General features: G+C 45.4%; 1 protein-coding gene across 2 annotated transcripts in view; it reads left to right on the top strand.

Annotated features, from left to right (window-relative positions):
* MYO1C (myosin IC) overlaps nt 1-17,193 on the top strand; it is a 143,953-nt gene that overhangs the window by 14,751 nt on the left and 112,009 nt on the right. Inside the window, exon 1 of one of the 2 annotated variants that reach the window (XM_030536236.1) lies at nt 1,772-1,911. The exons of the other annotated variant lie outside the window; for it this stretch is intronic. The gene's annotated coding sequence lies outside the window, so the exon portion shown is untranslated. Of the gene's footprint in view, nt 1-1,771; nt 1,912-17,193 lie in introns of those variants that run through there. 2 annotated transcript variants of the gene reach the window in all.

The raw sequence follows: 17,193 nt of genomic DNA, 5'->3' as shown, positions 1-17,193 counted from the left end.
GTCCTGATTTTATAGAGACAGTCCTGATTTTTGGGTCTTTCTTATATAGGCTCCTATTACCCCTCCCCCCATCCCGATTTTTCACACTTGCTGTCTGGTCACCCTAGTTGTAGCTGGCATCAAAAGATATTTATGTGCCAGATGCACTAAAGATTCATATGTCCCTTCATGCTTCAACCACCATTCCAGAGGACATGCGTCTAGAGTGCTGATAACAGGTTCTGCTCGATAACGGTCCAAGGCAGTGCAGACCAAAGCACGTTCATTTTCATCATCTGAGTCCGATGCCACCAGCAGAAGGTTGATTTTCTTTTTTGGTGGTTTGGGTTCTGTATTTCCACATTGGAGTGTTACTCTTTTAAGACTTCTAAAAGCATGCTCCACACCTCGTCCCTCTCAGATTTTGGAAGGCATTTCAGATTCTTAAACCTTGGGTCCAATGATGTAGCTATCTTTAGAAATCTCCCATTGGTACCTTCTTTGTGTTTTGTCAAATCTGCAGTGAAAATGTTCTTAAAATGAGTAACGTGCTGGCTCATTCTCCGAGACTGCCATAACTTGAAATATATGGCAGAATGCAGGTAGAACATAGAGCAGGACACATACAATTCTTCCCCAAGGAGTTCAGTCACAAATTTAATGTAATGAAAAAAATAAGGCATTACATAATCTGCATGGAAGCATGTCCTCTGGAATGGTGGCCAAAGCATGAAGGGGCATATGAATGTTTAGCATATCTGGCACATAGGTACCTTGCAATGCTGGCTACAAAAGTGCCATGCGAAGGATTCTCACTTTCAGCTGACATTGTAAATAAGCAGACAGAATTATCTCCTGGAAATATAAACAACGTTGTTTGTCTTCACTCTTGGCTGAACAAAAAGTAGGACTGAGTGGACTTGTAGGCCCTGAAGTTTTACATTGTTTTGTTTTTGAGTGCATTTCTGTAACCAAAAAAAAATCTAAAGTTGTATGTTGCGCTTACAGGATAAAGTATCAGAAGGGTAGCCGTGTTAGTCTGGATCTGTAAAAGCAGCAAAGAATCCTGTGGCACCTTATAGACTAACAGACGTTTTGGAGCATGAGCTTTCCTGGGTGAATACCCACTTCATCGGATGCACCTACAAAAGCTCATGCTCCAAAACGTTTGTTAGTCTATAAGGTGCCACAGGATTCTTTGCTGCTTTTACAGGATAAAGTGATTGCACTCTAGTCCTTGTATGAGGTGAACTGAAAACTACTATTTATCAATTTTACAGTGTAAGATGTGTAAAATGTAGCCCAGTTTAGGATGATTGGTCGGTGGAGGTTATTTTGATTAATTGAACTAAACTTTGTAGAAGAACCCCTGTTGTCCCGATTTTTAAATAGTATGTCTTTATTTACTGCTAAGGAGGCAAGAGCTAGAACAGGCAGGTGGTGGGGAAGGCGGGCTGGCAGGGACTCCATCGTTTGGCAGGCTCTCGTCAGAGCAGGAAGGTGTGTGAGGCGGTGGGGCTCAGGCAGGTATTTCCTTCTCACTCCTGACTTCTGCCCTGTAACATTCCAGCGCGGGTTAGAAAAGCAGCAGCGACTCGGCGCGTTGGAGGGCGGAGACTCAGCGCTGCCCGGCGGGGAAGTGAAGCACTTGGAGCTGGCTTGGCTCCACGAGGCCGCCCGCCAAGTGAATTGCTGCTGCCCACATTTCCGGGCTGAGGGCCGCGCGGCCCCGGCTCGGTCCCCGCCCAGCGCCGCTGAGGGCGGGCGGAGTGAGGGCAGCGGCTTCACCGCGCTCTCTCCGCATGCTCCGGAGCGAGACGGGCGCAGGCTCCGAGGGGAGCTGGAAGTGACACGGTCTTCGCGAGACCCTCCGCTCCTGCCGGGCCCGGCGCCTGCTTCCCGCGCGGGGCGGGCCCGATCCCGACCCCACAGGTGAGACGGGCGCGGTGTCCTGCCCGCAGAGCCCCCATCGCCGGCCGGCGGCCGGCCCTGGGCGGGTGTGAAGTCAGCAGCGCTTCTTGCAGGCCCCTCGCTAGTGATGCTGGGAGGCTCCAGGGAAAGGCTGAATGGAAAGGCGGGACCTAGCGACCAAGTTCCACTTTCTGCGTGTGCAGGCGAGGGAATAAGTGTGTGTGTGTGTGTGTGAGTGAGACCCTTAGACCGAGCGAGTCCCTGGTGTGCGTAACTGCCCCCGCCCCAGTCGCCCTGAAGAGGAGGGGCAGATCCTGTGTGAGAAGCCCCCAGCCTCGGAGAGCCAGCCAGTATGTCCCATTTGATAGTTATACCAACATTTACTCACAAAATAAGTGTGTGTGTATTCACCTGATGCGTGTGTTGTGTCAAGATAATGCGTTCTTTGACTGAGTTTTGTGCTGCTTCAGAGAGAGGCGCTCCTGGGGAATAGACATGAAAGCAGAGAGGGAACTTCTGTAGAGGAAGCTTATGCTCAAATAAATTTGTTAGGCTCTAAGGTGCCACAAGTACTCTTGTTCTTTTTGCGGATACAGACTAACATGGCTGCTACTCTGAAACATGAAAGATATTGTTCCTCAGATGCTTAAACTCTCCGAGTGGTATGGAGCTGAAAGCAACAGGCAAAATTGCCAGTCTACCCTTTCCTAAACTGAGAATGCTTTGGTTAAATCTTTAAAATTGCAGTGTAGAATTTAAAAAAAAAACCACCTCATGGTATGTTCCTCAGATAATCAGCAAAAAATTTCACTCCAAAATGTTACAAATTGCATTTCAGAGTAGCAGCCTTGTTAGTCTGTATCCGCAAAAAGAACAGGAGTACTTGTGGCACCTCTTTGTTTTACAAATTGCATTATTATTCTGTTTATATTGTAACACCCTAAATTGTTTTAATTAAAACAAAGTGAAGTCCCCAAGAGGACCTGTTCTTCAGGAGGGTGGTGTGAGTCTTAGGGTTTGGCTACACTTGCAGCTGTATAGCACTGCTGCGGGAGCGCTCTCGCGACAGTGCTTTGAAGTGCCAGTGGTTGGAGTGCCAGCACTGGGAGACAGCTCTCCCAACACTGCAGGTATTCCACCTCCCTGTGGGGATTAGTTTGCAGTGCTGGGAGCCATGCTCCCAGTGTTGGGGCACTGTTTACACTGGCGCTTTACAGCGCTGTAACTTGCTGCACTCAGGGCTGTGTTTTTTCACACCCCTGAGTGAGAAAGTTGCAGTGCTGTAAAGCACCAGTGTAGCCAAGGCCTTAGATAGCCTGTTAATAAAATCATCTAGAGGGATGATTAAGAGATGGGTGTGGCTGAGTGCAGAAGAAAGGAGCTGATTTTGCATTTGCTGTAACAAAGGTGGTAATGGCATGTAATTTTAAAAGCTTTTATTCCTTATTATCCGAGAGAGTGTGTGTGTGTGTGTGTGTGTATTTTAGGTAATTATATGGCTCCCTTTGTGTGCCTTGGTAACAAAATGTGCTTTTCTGGAAGGGTCTTAAACTATGTTGGAATAATAATAATTTACTCTTATTTAGCAGTTTGCATACACAGATCTCAGAGCACTGTACAAAGGATGGTTGGTATCATTAGCCCTATTTTATAGATGGGGAAACTGAGGCACATCTTGTCCAAGATTTACACAACAGGTTAATGTCAGAGCTGAGAATAGGATCTACTGTCCTGGCTCCCAGTTCAGTGCCTTAGCTGCTGGACAATGCTGCCTGCCCACTTCACAGTCATAATTAGGACCCTACCAAATTCATGGTCCAGTTTGGTCAATTACGTGGTCATAGGATTTAAAAAAACATAAATTTGATGATTTCAGCTATTTAAATCTGAAATTTCACTGTGTTGTAATTGTAGGGATCCTGACCCATAAGCATTGGTGGGGTTTGCAGTACTGCCACCTTTACTTCTGCGCTGCTGCCAGCAGTGCTGCCTTCAGAGCTGGGTAGCTGGAGAGCAGTTGCTTCTGTCCCTGAGCTCAGCTCTGAAGGTAGAGCTGCTACCGGCAGCAGCGCAGAAGGATGGCATGGTGTGGTATTGCCCCCCTTACTTCTGTGCTGCTGCTGGAAGGGCGCTGCCTTCAGAACTTGGTGCCTGGCCAACAGCCGGCTCTCTCTGGCTGCCCAGCTCTGAAGGCAGGGCAGAAATAAGGGTGGCAATACTGCAACCCTCCTAAAATAACCTTGTGACCCTCTGCAACCCCTTTTTGGGTCAGGACCCCCATTTTGAGACAAACTGATCTCCCCCATGAAATCTGTATTGTATGGGGCAGTCAATAGGCGAACCATAGGCTAATTCTGGACTATCTGATGCTTTTGAATGGACCCAAAAATATTTTTATGTAATTATTATTATTATTTTATTATTATTTATATTATTATTTTTCTCTGGAGTCTGGACCTTGACTGTACCTTGACCAAGAAATTTGGACCTTGACAAAAAAATAGACTACCCCGGTATAGGGTAAAAGTGCACAAGAGACCAGATATAATGAGGGAAACCAGATTTCATGGTCCGTGACACATTTTTCATGGTCATGAATTTGTTAGGGCCCTAGTCGTAATCCCACATAAGTGGATATGATTATTTGTAAATAATAGTAATTTAAGGAAAGTATCTGACTGGTCTGCAGAAAGGGTTCATCTTGTTTTAATGATTTTAATCTTCTCTCCTGTAATGTGACTGCAGTTACTTTGTATTTTTATGAGTTTGCAAAAAGACAATGAACCTGGGAACTGGTATGGACAGTGTTGCGCTATTACAGTTAAGGAGGCTTTGGTTGGGCAACTCCCTCCATCACTACAGGTAGATGACAAATGCTTTTAGTTTTCAGTGTCTTTGGACTGACTCAGTAAAATTCTTAGGGTATGGCTACATTTGGAATTTGGCAGCGCTTTGAAGTGTGAGTGTAGTCAGAGCGGCAGCACTGGGAGAGAGCTCTCCCAGCACTGCATGTAAACCACATCCCTTACGGGTGTAGCGTGCAGCGCTGCTGCCCTGATTACACTGACGCTTTACAGAGCTGTATCTTGCAGTGCTCAGGGGGGTGTTTTTTCACACCCCAGTTGCAGCGCTGTAAAGTGTGAGTGTAGCCAAGCCCTTAGATTGATGTGGCAAGCAGTGTGTCTACAGCAGGGGTCGGCAACCTTTCAGAGGTGCTGTGCCGAGTCTTCAGTTATTCACTCTAATGTAAGATTTCGCGTGCCAGTAATATATTTTAACCTCTTTAGAAGGTCTCTTTCTATGAGTCTATAATATATAACTAAACTATTGTTGTAAGTAAAGTAAATAAGGTTTTTAAAATGTTTAAGAAGATTCATTTAAAATTAAATTAAAATGCAGAGCCCTCCGGGCCGGTGGCCAGGACCCAGGCAGTGTGAGTGGCCCTGAAAATCAGCAGTGCCATAGATTGCCTTCCCTGGTCTAAAGGTAAGCATAGTACCAGTCTGGAGAGAGTGGATTGTTCTCACATCTAGTGTTTGGCTATTTCCCCCCCTCAGTGTTAGATACTTGAGTACAGCCCTATGTTTCTGTGATAGCCTTACTCTGCACAGGCGATGTCTATACTACCACTTATGTCTGTAAAACTTATGTCGCTCAGTGGTGTGAATATTCCACCGTCCAAGTGACGTGAATTACACCAGCATAAGCGCTAGTGTGCACAGTGGAGATGGGAAACGTGAAGTCTGGGTCACCCAGTAGGTCCACAGCAGAGCCAGGGATAGAATCTAAGTCTTGTGAGTTCCAGGCCATTCACGGTTTCTCAACCTGGGAATTGTGAACTGATCCAGAGAGGTCACAACCATATCCCTGCTTTTATGGCTAGTTGGGAGGTTCTGAATTTTTTTTTGTTCTGTTGGAACATGGGGTCACAGCATGGAAAATTTTGAAAACCTAGTGCACCTTGTCACCCCATTTGGAAGAATGAGAAGATAATTGGCACTTTTCAAAACAGCCAATGACTCCTTTAGGATAGCCTGATGTCTAGGATAGAAATTCCAGTATGTCACCGACGAGAAAGAAGTAGAGGCACTTGCTTTACTATCCCTCTCAGTAGATGACAGCAAATGAGGAAACTTTCCGTGCTGGTGGTTGCCGTGGGATTGGCACTCTGAGATCGTGTTTTCACATAGCAGACAATCACAGTTAAAACCATATTTATATACAGCTGAAATATAGTTGCAGTGCAACCAGTTTATAACATGGCTTCACTCACTCAAATCGCCTAAAGAACAGCTCTTGGTAAACTTCTCTCGCTTACCAACAGAAGTTGGTCCAATTAAAGATATTACCTCACCCACCTTAAGCCTTACTCAAATTATGTTAATTTCATGTTTGGAAACCTGTGTTTGAGACTATGCAGAATTACTGTTTGTGTACAGTAATTTGGGACTGGACCTTCTTCACAATGTAGTGTATCTGCATTCTACAACAAACCAGGACACGTAGACTGAAATCAAGCAAAGTGTCTTTCTCCAGGTTTGTTGCATTGCCTCCTATCTGCTTAGTCATCTTTTCTTTAAGTCCTGTCCACACTGTCGTTTTTAACTGTTTGTAACCAATTAGTGACATGGTAGGCTCTAAACATGATTTGTGTCCAGTCACAAACATAATTAGTGTGGTGATAGTAACCACGGCAGCTAACCTTGTCTCACCCTTTCCAGTGGTCTAGGTTCATATGTAATTGTCTTTGTGTAACAAAGCGTAACACTCTTATGTTATGGAGTGTTGGGACCACCCTCATTGTGCCTCAGTAACTGGACTGATTGATCCTTCTGGCTTTGTCTGCTGTAGGATATTCCGGAATGCATTGGCTGTGTCCTCTGGGCACTCTTTCCTTTGTTGAGGCACTGTGGGATAGCTTCCCAGATTTTCCAGAACGTACTGACACAGACATGCTGAGACAGCAAAGTTAGGTGTTACACTGACAAAGTTTGTGTTATGACAGAAGCTGCTGGTGGACAGAACTCCAGCAGTCTTTGTTGTAATTATGTCAAGTGTATCATGTTCTGGTGGCAAAAAAAAAGCTTCTATATTCTTCCAAGGCTGCCCTCCATTATTTCAGGGGCATTAGTTACCTTGGTCACTCCAGTCAATAACACTTGCTCTGTTGCAGTTTACACAGTCCATACGCTCTGGCTCACTGTGGTCTTTCCTATACCAAAATTGTCTGCCAGAGACTGCTGGTCTCTAGAGTGCTTGGAAACACTTCCACCAAGGATGGGTGTCATAGGCAGCTTTTCTTCTGTGTGACAGCTGCTCATTTCACACACCCATTCATAAAGTGCACTTGACTGGCCACTATCAGTTTGGACTTCACAACACTGATGCACCAGCAGATAGAGCTCAGTATAGCTCATTTTCTGCCCTCCCTGTAGTTCAAATCAGCAATGAATGAACACAAACTTTAGTACACCTCTACCCAGACGTAACGCGACCCGATAGAACACAAATTCAGATATAACGCAGTAAAGAAGCACTCTGGTGGGTCAAAGTAAGTTCGATATAATGCGGTTTCACCTATAACATGGTAAGATTTTTTTTGGCTCCCAAGGGCAGTGTTATGTCGGGGTAGAGCTGTACTTGTGTCTGCCTTCTTGTCAGATGGCACCTTGGGATGCATCTGGGGTGCTGCTTTCTGCCCTACTTGGCTTCTAGGCACTGAAATGAAGGAAATGGAAAAAGCAGCAGCTTGCAATGACTGGAAGACCTAGACGCTATGACTTCTTAGGCAAAACTCATAATTCCTTTGCCACAGAAGTCCCCTAATCTTAGGCAGAAAGTGGAGGTTGTCTGGGGAAAAAAACCTGCATAGTTTTGGCATGGGCAGCTGCTGCCAAGACACTGCAAAAGATTTTCCTAGAAAGACAGACAGAATGCTAGGAGTGAACACAAAAACACAATTATGATGGCAGACAACCTGTTGTTTGGATGCATGCTGAATATTGCAAATTGCAGCTGTTTAAAGAGACCATGCCTCTAACTGGTCCTAAAATTATTATTTCGGCCATAGTGTGGATGAGACCTTTCTGTCACCAGTTTACCAAAAGTATTTGGGTGTCTTCATTTAGCAACAGTATTCTTGTATCTAGCCGAAGGCTTGACCCTTATAAAGGGCAACACTGGGTTTAGATCTGTTGTTTTACGATAAGGTGTGTTTGGAACAGCTGAACAGCTGTTGAGATATTAAGAGTCCAGGAAGGCGTTTGTTTCACAAATACTGAGTTGCTGTGACTTTTATGGAGCTATGGCACTTTGCACCAGCTGAAGATCTGCCCCTAAGTGTATTTGGCCATTTAGGTAAAAAGAGCAGAGTTGTCTAAACAAACAGAACAGAGCTTGAAAGCAGCAAGTGTCCCATGGCTTTATCTCACTTTAAAAATCAATTGTATTCTTTATTTCCATTAACTAAGAATTTAACAGTTGTCTTTGGAGTTTTCATGACCACCTTCTATTTAACTTAAGCAGGACATTTCTGTCAAAAAAGGAAGTGTACGTACTGATGCGTTTCAACACCAGAGCGCCTGACAGGAGTAGAGGACAGTAAAGTATGAAAATTCAGGTGTTTGACCTTTACTAGTACGATTGTCATTCAAAGTTTAAAAAATTAGATAAATCAGTTTCCTATAGCATAATAGTGAGACCCTGTTCTGTTTAACCTCTAAGAAGTTAAATTTAATTGAAATAGAATAGCTGCAAACCATAGAAATAGAGGGAAATTCTTTTCCATTTTGAAATATTTCTCTCTGTCATGCAATGAGTTGGGGTTTTTTTAAACTTGCTAATGGTTACTAATTAATCTTATATTGTACATTCTGCACTGAATCAGTGTTTACTCAGGGAAGTAACTTTCAACAGCGAGATGTTTGTTAATTTTCATAACTAAAATGAGCAATTTCACAAATTACAGAGCAACTTTCTGTTTAAAATAAAAGTAACTGACACATATTTAAAACACTAAACAGTGGACCTTACAACCTATATTTCTGCAGTTGAAGTTTCTAGTTGTAGCAATTGTTGCTGTGACCAACAATGCAGTTTTAAAAAACAAAATATTGTACAGTCAGAGGTATTAAAAGTTATTAGAGAACTTCTATAGAATCCTATAAATCAGGGCTAATCTACACTGGCAACGCTAAAGCACTGCCACGGCAGTGCTTTAACATGCCTTGTGTGGTCGCAGCGCTGGGAGAGAGCTCTAAAAACCTCACTTCAACAAGGGGCATAGCTCCCAGTGCTGGTGCCTTGTCTACACTGGCGATTTACAGAGCTGCAACTTGCTGTGTTCAGGGAAGTGTTTTTTCACCGCTCCGAGTGAGAAAGTTACAGTGCTGTTAATTGCCAGTGTAGACAAGCCCTCAGAAAGAGAAGAACCTTGTTCTATCTGCCATCTCCAGTGTTCAATAGTAGGTTATTTTCTGTTCCAAGCAGCTTGCAGACAGTTCAGAATTGCTGCTTCTGTGTACTGAGAGGGGAAGAAATGCCTACAGATCCTCCTGCCAGAAGTTGTCTCACTAAGAGTTTGGATGGCAACAGAGACCACTCTTTTGTTTTGTTTTCTAGAAGCAGTGAAGGGTAATAGGGAGTGGTTTATTGTGGTGCTCGGGGCAAAATTTTTCACATCTGTGAGCAACATAGCTATGTTGATTTTTAAGTTTTGAGTGTGGATCAGCCTGAGTTGGGGAGTAGTGTCCTGATATGAGGAGGGTAATGAAGGAAGTGAGAACAAATTGGAGAGAGCATAGTAAAATGTGATTGGAGAGTCCAGTTGCAGTTACCAGAATGTGTGTGCACTGCAGAATGGAAGCATAGTGCCCCTTCCCTGTTTTCTTCCCTACTTGGAAATTAACAGAGCAGAGCAAAGAGGATAATGGGTCTATCCCATTTAAACTAAATCAGACCACCTGCCAATTGTCAGTGTATGCTTATGGTATTCTGTGTCCAACTGGATTATGCGAGAGGCTCCTTCCAAATCTCAGTTGTTGACCATGTTTACCTGGCAGTTAGTGCTATTCAACCTTTTTCAGCTCAGAGTGAGCCGCACTGAGGATTTTTCTGCTTGGTACAATGTGGGACAAAGAATGTGCTGTATATTCAAGCTAAAGCAATGAGAATTCAGAAGATGCTTTTGTGTGCCTGTTTGTTTTTTTTTCTGCAGAGGCTTCAGCTAAGTTGGCTTTGTGTCATCAAGTGAATTTTTGCCTAAAATACTAATTGTCTGCCTTCTGAGATAAGCAGCATCTCTAAAAATATCTCATTGGTGTAGATCAAGGAGGGGCACTGCCATTTAGGGCATATCAGTGGAAAGAAATATTTGTACAACCTGGACATTACTTTGAAAAGATCAGTTCTGCTTGTAGTAAATACCCGGAGGGATGAGCTGGAGTGCCAATGAGAAGCGCAGATGGGAAAGTAATTCAAATACTTCCTGGATGGATTGTATTTTCTAAGGGCTTGTCTAAGGGTGTGGCTGGCATTGAAAGTCCGGCGGTGCAGAGGAGCGAAAGCAGGCTCCCTGCTTGCACTGGCCCCACGTCGTTTACAGAAGCAGCTCACATGTCCCTGTGTGGCTCTTGGGAGGGGGGAAGGTGGCTCTGCATGTTGCCCCTGCCCCTAGCACCACCTCTGCAGTTCCCATTGGCTGGGAACTGCGGCCAATGGGAGCTGTGGGGGCAGTGCTTGTGGGCACGAGCAGCATATGGAGCCCCCTGGGCCCCCTCCCTCCAGGGCTGCAGAGTTGTGCCAGCTGCTTCTGGGAGTGGAGCTGGGCCAGGGCAGTCAGGGAGCTTGCCTTAGCCCCACTGCACCACTGACTGGGAGCTGCTGGAGATAAATGCCTTCTGGCTGGAGCCTGCACCCCGCACCCTAACCCCCTGTCCTACCTTGGAGCCCCCTCCCCCACCAAAACTCCCTCCACACCCCTTACCCCCTCCCACACCTCAATCTCCTGCCCCAGCCCTGAGCCCTCTCCATTCCCCATACTACCTCCCAGAGCTTGCACCCCACACCTCCTGCACCCCAAATCCTTGCCCCAGGCTCAGCCTGGAGCCCTCTCCCACACATTAAGCCTCTCAGCTCCAGCCCAGAGCCCCCACACGCACCCCAACCCTCTGCTCTAGCCCCTGTGAAAGTGAGTGAGGGTGGGGGAAAGTGAGTGATGGAGGGAGTGGGGATGTTGTGAGCATTGTGGAGCAAGGCTTTTTGGGTTTGATTAGAACAGGGATGGCCAACTTGTGGCTCCAGAGCCACATGCGGCTCTTCAGAAGTTAATATGTAGCTCCTCATATAGGCTCCAACTCGGGGGCTGGAGCTACAGGTGCCAACTTTCCAATATGCCAGGGGATGCTCACTGCTCAGCCCCTGGCTCTACCACAGGTCCTGCCCTCTCCCCTGAGCCTGCAGTGCCCTTGCTCCTCCACCTCCCCCCCCCCCAACCTCCTGAACTCCACAAAACAGCTGATCGGGAGGTGTGGGAAGGGAGAGGGAGGCGCTACTGGGCAGGGCTGCTGGTGGGTGTGGGGCGCTGGGATTAGGGGATGGAGGAACTGATGAGGGGCTGCTGACGTGTTACTGTGGCTCTTTGACAATGTAAATTCTGGCTTCTCAGGCTCAGGTTGGCCCACCCCTGGATTTGACAGTTTGCAACCCTAGTAGTAGGGGTAAGACAACTCAAGGGCCTGGAGTCACATGGGTGGACACGTGGTTTAGAGCCCCTTAACTAGTGATCACTGAGCTTGGCCATCTGTTTGGAAAGCAAGTTCTCATTTAGGTATTTTCAAGACTTTGACTATATTGTTTAAGATGTGCAAGATTTAGGTTTTGTTTATTCCATCTCATAAAATAAAGCCTCCAAGTGGCTACTTCTACACAGAGCCCAAGTTCAATTTGCTGAAGTGTTTAACTCTGCAGCCCCCACACCTATGTAGAAGGCACTGAGACTGTTTTATTTATGCTCTTTAGAAGGTTACTCATAATACAGTAGTGAGTAGGTCTTCCGGATTAAACTGTGCAGAAGGTATAGAGTTTGTATGTGACTGATCTTGTGATCCATTTTCTATCCCAATAATTCCCCAGAATGTGGAATTTGAAGACCATCAGACACCTGTGGTCTCCTTTGATTGCCTGTTTCATATGAAAGGAATCCTGGGAATGTAAAGGGCTCCCTGTCTGACTTTTCATCTCTGTGTGCTGTTTCTTCCCTTCCCCCTCCAATATATATTGTTGGAGGGGAACCAGAGCCGGCTGGGATAAAGTCAAACAGGAGGAATTTCTGAACACACAGAAAACGCCCATCAGCTTACTGTGCTTTGCCACTCCTCCCCTTTGTGGAAAGTATGATTAAAGTCAGCCCTCCACCCCTGAGTGCATGAACCATGCACACACAGATGCTGATGCCAGATTCCCTTCATTCCATGCTGCTGACTTCAAGAAAGGCTTGCTGTGACAAGCTGGAAATGGAGGCTGTCGGCTCCGTCTGTAACCCAAAGGCTACATCTGTGCCAGGCCTTTACCCTAAAATTTCCCACTCCTGCTGTTCTACTGGTAGGAGCTCTAGTGTTAAGGCGCCAGCAGCCACTGGTATGTTAGGCACCATTTTGTGTAACCTTTTCAGAACTGTCTAAATCAGGGGTCCCCAACACGGTGCCCACGGGCTCCATGGCGCTCGTGGGGGCATCTAAATGTGCCCGCATCCTGGCCGGTGGTGGAGCATCTGTGGAAATGCCGCCGAATTTCTGTGGCATTTCACCAGCGACACCTCTCGATGCTGCTGCTTGCCGCCGACAAGTGGCGTCATCGACAGGCGTCGCCCCCGAATTTCTAAGGCATTTCGGCGGCGACTCCTCTCGATGACACCGCTTGCTGCCGACAAGTGACGTCATCGAAAGGCTTCGCCGCATATATTCGGCGGCATTTCAGCGGATGCTTCACCGCCGCCACGGTCCTTTGTCTGGCGCCCACCAGACGAAAGGTTGGGGACCACTGAGGGTAGTAAAAATGTCAGTAGCCACTGCCATGATATCTATATCTACTCTTCCTGTCAATCAGGCCCCTAGTTGGGAGGTGAGAGAGGGCCACTTCTGACTCTCTTGCCCCAACATCCGGGTGGTGCCCAAATCTTGCTGCTGCTTCCTTCACAAAATGCTTACAATTTGTGTTTTGTTTTGTTTCTGTCTAGGCATGCTTAACTCCCTGACACCCACATTGCCTCTCTCTCATCCATATAAAGTGCAGCTACTGAGATCCTCTTCCTTGCCTGTCACACAGGGACTCTGAACTCCCCCCTCGCCACCCACCCTTTGAATCCTTTCACTGTCTCCCCATTTCAAGACATCAAGTACAAGCTTCATTTCCTTCCCTTCAAGTCCTTTCATATCTCTGCCCTTCCTTGCATGTTCACTCTTGTCGCAACCTGTCTCCCTCGCTTTGCAAATGATGCCCGCTTCATCATGTTAGTTTGTCATACAAACATCTCCGCACTTTCTTTTAGGCAGCCCATTATGTACAGTACTCAGTCTTTTAGCTTCTCCTCCAGTCCCATTTCTGGCCAATTAATGATGCTCTGAGGGGTAATGGGGAATAACTGGTATTTTGTTTATAGTTATTGGAAGAGGAATTGCCCAATGTTGTTTGTTTATCTAAAAATTGTATATGTTTAATGATAACTTTATTCTTACCATCCCACCCTTCACAGTAGTTGTGTTTTTCCCCCCCCCCCCTCCTCTTGGATTGTGAGCTAGTTGTGGAAGGGAACATGTTTCCGTAAGTGTCTGTATAGCACCAGCACAGTGGGGTCCTGATTCTATTTGAGGCCTCTGACTGATACTGAACTAGAAATATTTGATATTAAATGGATGAGGTATATTGTCATGTGTTAAAATGTAACAACTGTGTTACACACATTAGCCTGTTTGCTGCCATCATAAAATTAATGATGAACTATAAATAGTTCATCCAGACATAGGAAACTGTAACAAGCAGAAATTGACTGAGCGTACCTGTGGACTATTTCCCCCCTCCCCCCGAAGCAGTATCCCTAGTATTGAGCTTCCTCTCAGCAGTGCCTTGCCAGTACTATGTTAGGACTGCAGCGGATGTCTACATGAATACAGCAAAGAATCCTGTGGCACCTTATAGACTAACAGACGTTTTGGAGCATGAGCTTTCGTGGGTGAATACCCACTTCATCAGATGCATGTAGTGGAAATTTCAAGGGGCAGGTAACTGGTTCTTTGACACCATCAGCTCAGGATTGAACAAAGACTGTGAATGGCTTTCCAACTACAGAACCAGTTTCTCCTCTCTTGGTTTTCACACCTCAACTGCTAGAACAGGGCCTCATCCTCCCTGATTGAACTGACCTCGTTATCTGTAGCTTGCTTGCTAGCATATATATACCTGCCCCTTGAAATTTCCACTACATGCATCTGAGGAAGTGGGTATTCACCCACGAAAGCTCATGCTCCAAAACGTCTGTTAGTCTATAAGGTGCCACAGGATTCTTTGCTGCTTTTACAGATCCAGACTAACACGCCTACCCCTCTGATACTTGACTACATGAATACATTTATTCTTCTGTAGAACCATAGGAAAACTTACCAGTATCAAGTATCTACAAAGTACTTTACAAATATGTAAGTTTCACAATAGCCCTGTAGTAGTTAAGCAATATTTTCCCTATTTTAAGAGAGGGATAGATGCACAGAGGTTAAGTGATTTAACCCAAGATATCACAGCAGGTCAGTAGCAGATCAGGGAGGAGTCCTAACTTAGTCCTCTGTTCTGACCATAGACTGTACTACTATAGAATCATAGAAGATTAGGGTTGGAAGAGACCTCAGGAGGTCTCAAAGCAGGACCAACCCCAACTAAATCATCCCAGTCAGGACTCTGTCAAGCTGGGCCGTAAAAACCTCTAAGGTTGGAGATTCCATCACGTGAGAGTGCTTTACCACCCTCCTAGTGAAATAGTTTTTCCTAATATCCAACCTAGACCTCCCCCACTGCAACTTGAGACCATTACTCCTTGTCCTGTCATCTGCCGCCGTCTTCTGCAGACTAAATAAGCCCAGTTCCCTCAGCCTCTTCTCATGACGTGTATAAGAAAAAACATACTTCCCTTTTACCCTGCTAATATTTGGGGGGAAGGTGCAGTCTGGAAGCATTGAAGTGAGAGACTGTGCTGCCAGTGTTATAACTTAGAGTTCTGAAGGGGAGACTGGCACTGCAAAGAGCAGCTGTCCTGTTTCAACTGTGTGGCTTACTTGTTATGCAGCATGTGTAACTCCAAGTGGCACCCCCATAATTGATGAGGCTTCTCTTTGCCATTTGTTTTACTTACCAGTGACGACATCACAGTTCAGTGATGAACTTCAGTGATCCAGGTAACATAAACTATTAGAGCTTTCTATTGTCCTTTTTTAAAATGTAATTTAATGTATTCATTTTTGTTTTTACCTCTAGCCATACAGGAAATTTTGTTCCAACTGAACCAAACCCTCAGACTTCTCATTCTTTCCTTTTCTCCCTGAGTAGGTCAAAGGGGTGAGGTGAGTCCAGTGCTTAATCTTGCCTAATTGAAGTAAATGGAAAAACTCCAGTTAGGAACATGAGAACATCTAGCCCAGTATTCTGTCTTCTGATAGGTTTCAGAGTAGCAGCCGTGTTCGTCTGTATCTGCAAAAAGAACAGGAGTACTTGTGGCACCTTAGAGACTAACAAATTTATTTCAGCATGAGCTTTCGTGAGCTACAGCTCACATCTTCAGATGCACAGAATGGAACACACAGACAGGAGATATTTATACATACAGAGAACATGAAAAGATGGAAGTATGCATACCAACAGGAAGAATCTAATCAATTGAAATGAGCTATCATCAGCAGGGGAAAAAAAACTTTTGAAGTGATAATTAAGATGACCCATAGAAGGTGTGAGGAGAACTTAACATAGGGAAATAGATTCAATTAGTGTAATGACCCAGCCTTTCCCAGTCTCTGTTAAGGCCTGAGTTAATTGTGTCTAATTTGCATATTAATTCGAGTTCAGTAGTATCTCTTTGGAGTCTGTTTTTGAAGTTTTTTTGTCTGTCACTGAGTGGTTAGAGAGGTTGAAGTGTTCTCCCACTGGTTTTTGAATGTTATGATTCCTGATGTCAGATTTGAGTCCATTTATTCTTTTGTGCAGAGACTGTCCCGTTTGGCCAATGCACATGGCAGAGGGGCATTGCTGGCACACGATGGCGTCTGTCTTCTGATAGTGGCCAGTGCCAGATGCTTCAGAGGGAATAAACAGAACTTTGACTTCACTTTGAGCCTCATCCTGCCTCACTGTCTTGCACTTTGGCCATCGTCATCTTGCAAAATCCTCAGTTGACTGTAGGGGAGCTGGTAGCACCCCTAGGTTGCATAACACTTCCCCCGATAAAGGATTCTCATGACATATTTTCTTTGAGAACCTCTAGCACAGTGGTTCTCAAACTGGGGGTTGGGACCCCCTCAGGGGGTTGTGAGGTTATTACGTGGGGAAGGGGGTCGCAAGCTGTCAGCCTCCACACCAAACCCCTCTTTGCATCCAGCATTTACAATGGTGTTAAATATATTAAAAAGTGTTTTTAATTTATAAGGTGGGGGGGTCACACTCAGAGGCTTGCTATTTGAAAGGGGTCACCAGTACAAAAGTTTGAGAACCACTGCTCTAGCACCTCCATTCTTCACAGCAGATCATTGATATTTGGCAGTGGGGATGCCTCAGGTTAGGGAAGTGGCTTTTCTTTGACCCAGGAAATTCCGTTTTGCTTTTGCTGAGATATAAATTATTGAAAATAACCATTTTCCTTCTCTCATTTTTGCGCCTTGGGGAAAATATTTGCATCCTGACAAAGTAACTACATCCATATACCTCCTAAGGCCAGGCTTGTGTCCCTGCAACAGCAGCAGTAGCGGACACTGTACTGGGAACACCTGGAGCTACTGGAGCAGAGCATTTGGGACAGGGGGAATCTTCTCTCTCCACTTGTATGTATTCATTATGATAGTCTGTGTGATCACATACTATTTTTTTCCCTCAGAACCTCTGCCTTACTCAGCGCACAGGATGGGCCAGAATTAGAAGTGTCAGGCAGCTATAAATCTGTCCTTTTTTAACTCTCAAGTGCTTGAATTTGCAATCTAAACACAGGTTTTGTATGTAATTATTCAGCTTCAGGATGTAGGCCCCATTGTGCTACTGCAACAGGGGTGGGCAAAC

The sequence above is a fragment of the Gopherus evgoodei genome, chromosome 17 (genome assembly GCF_007399415.2).
Source record: "Gopherus evgoodei ecotype Sinaloan lineage chromosome 17, rGopEvg1_v1.p, whole genome shotgun sequence".
Taxonomy (NCBI): Eukaryota; Metazoa; Chordata; order Testudines; family Testudinidae; genus Gopherus; species Gopherus evgoodei.
The sequence above is the reverse complement of the archived record's forward strand: the minus strand, read 5'-3'. Positions and strand labels throughout refer to the sequence as shown.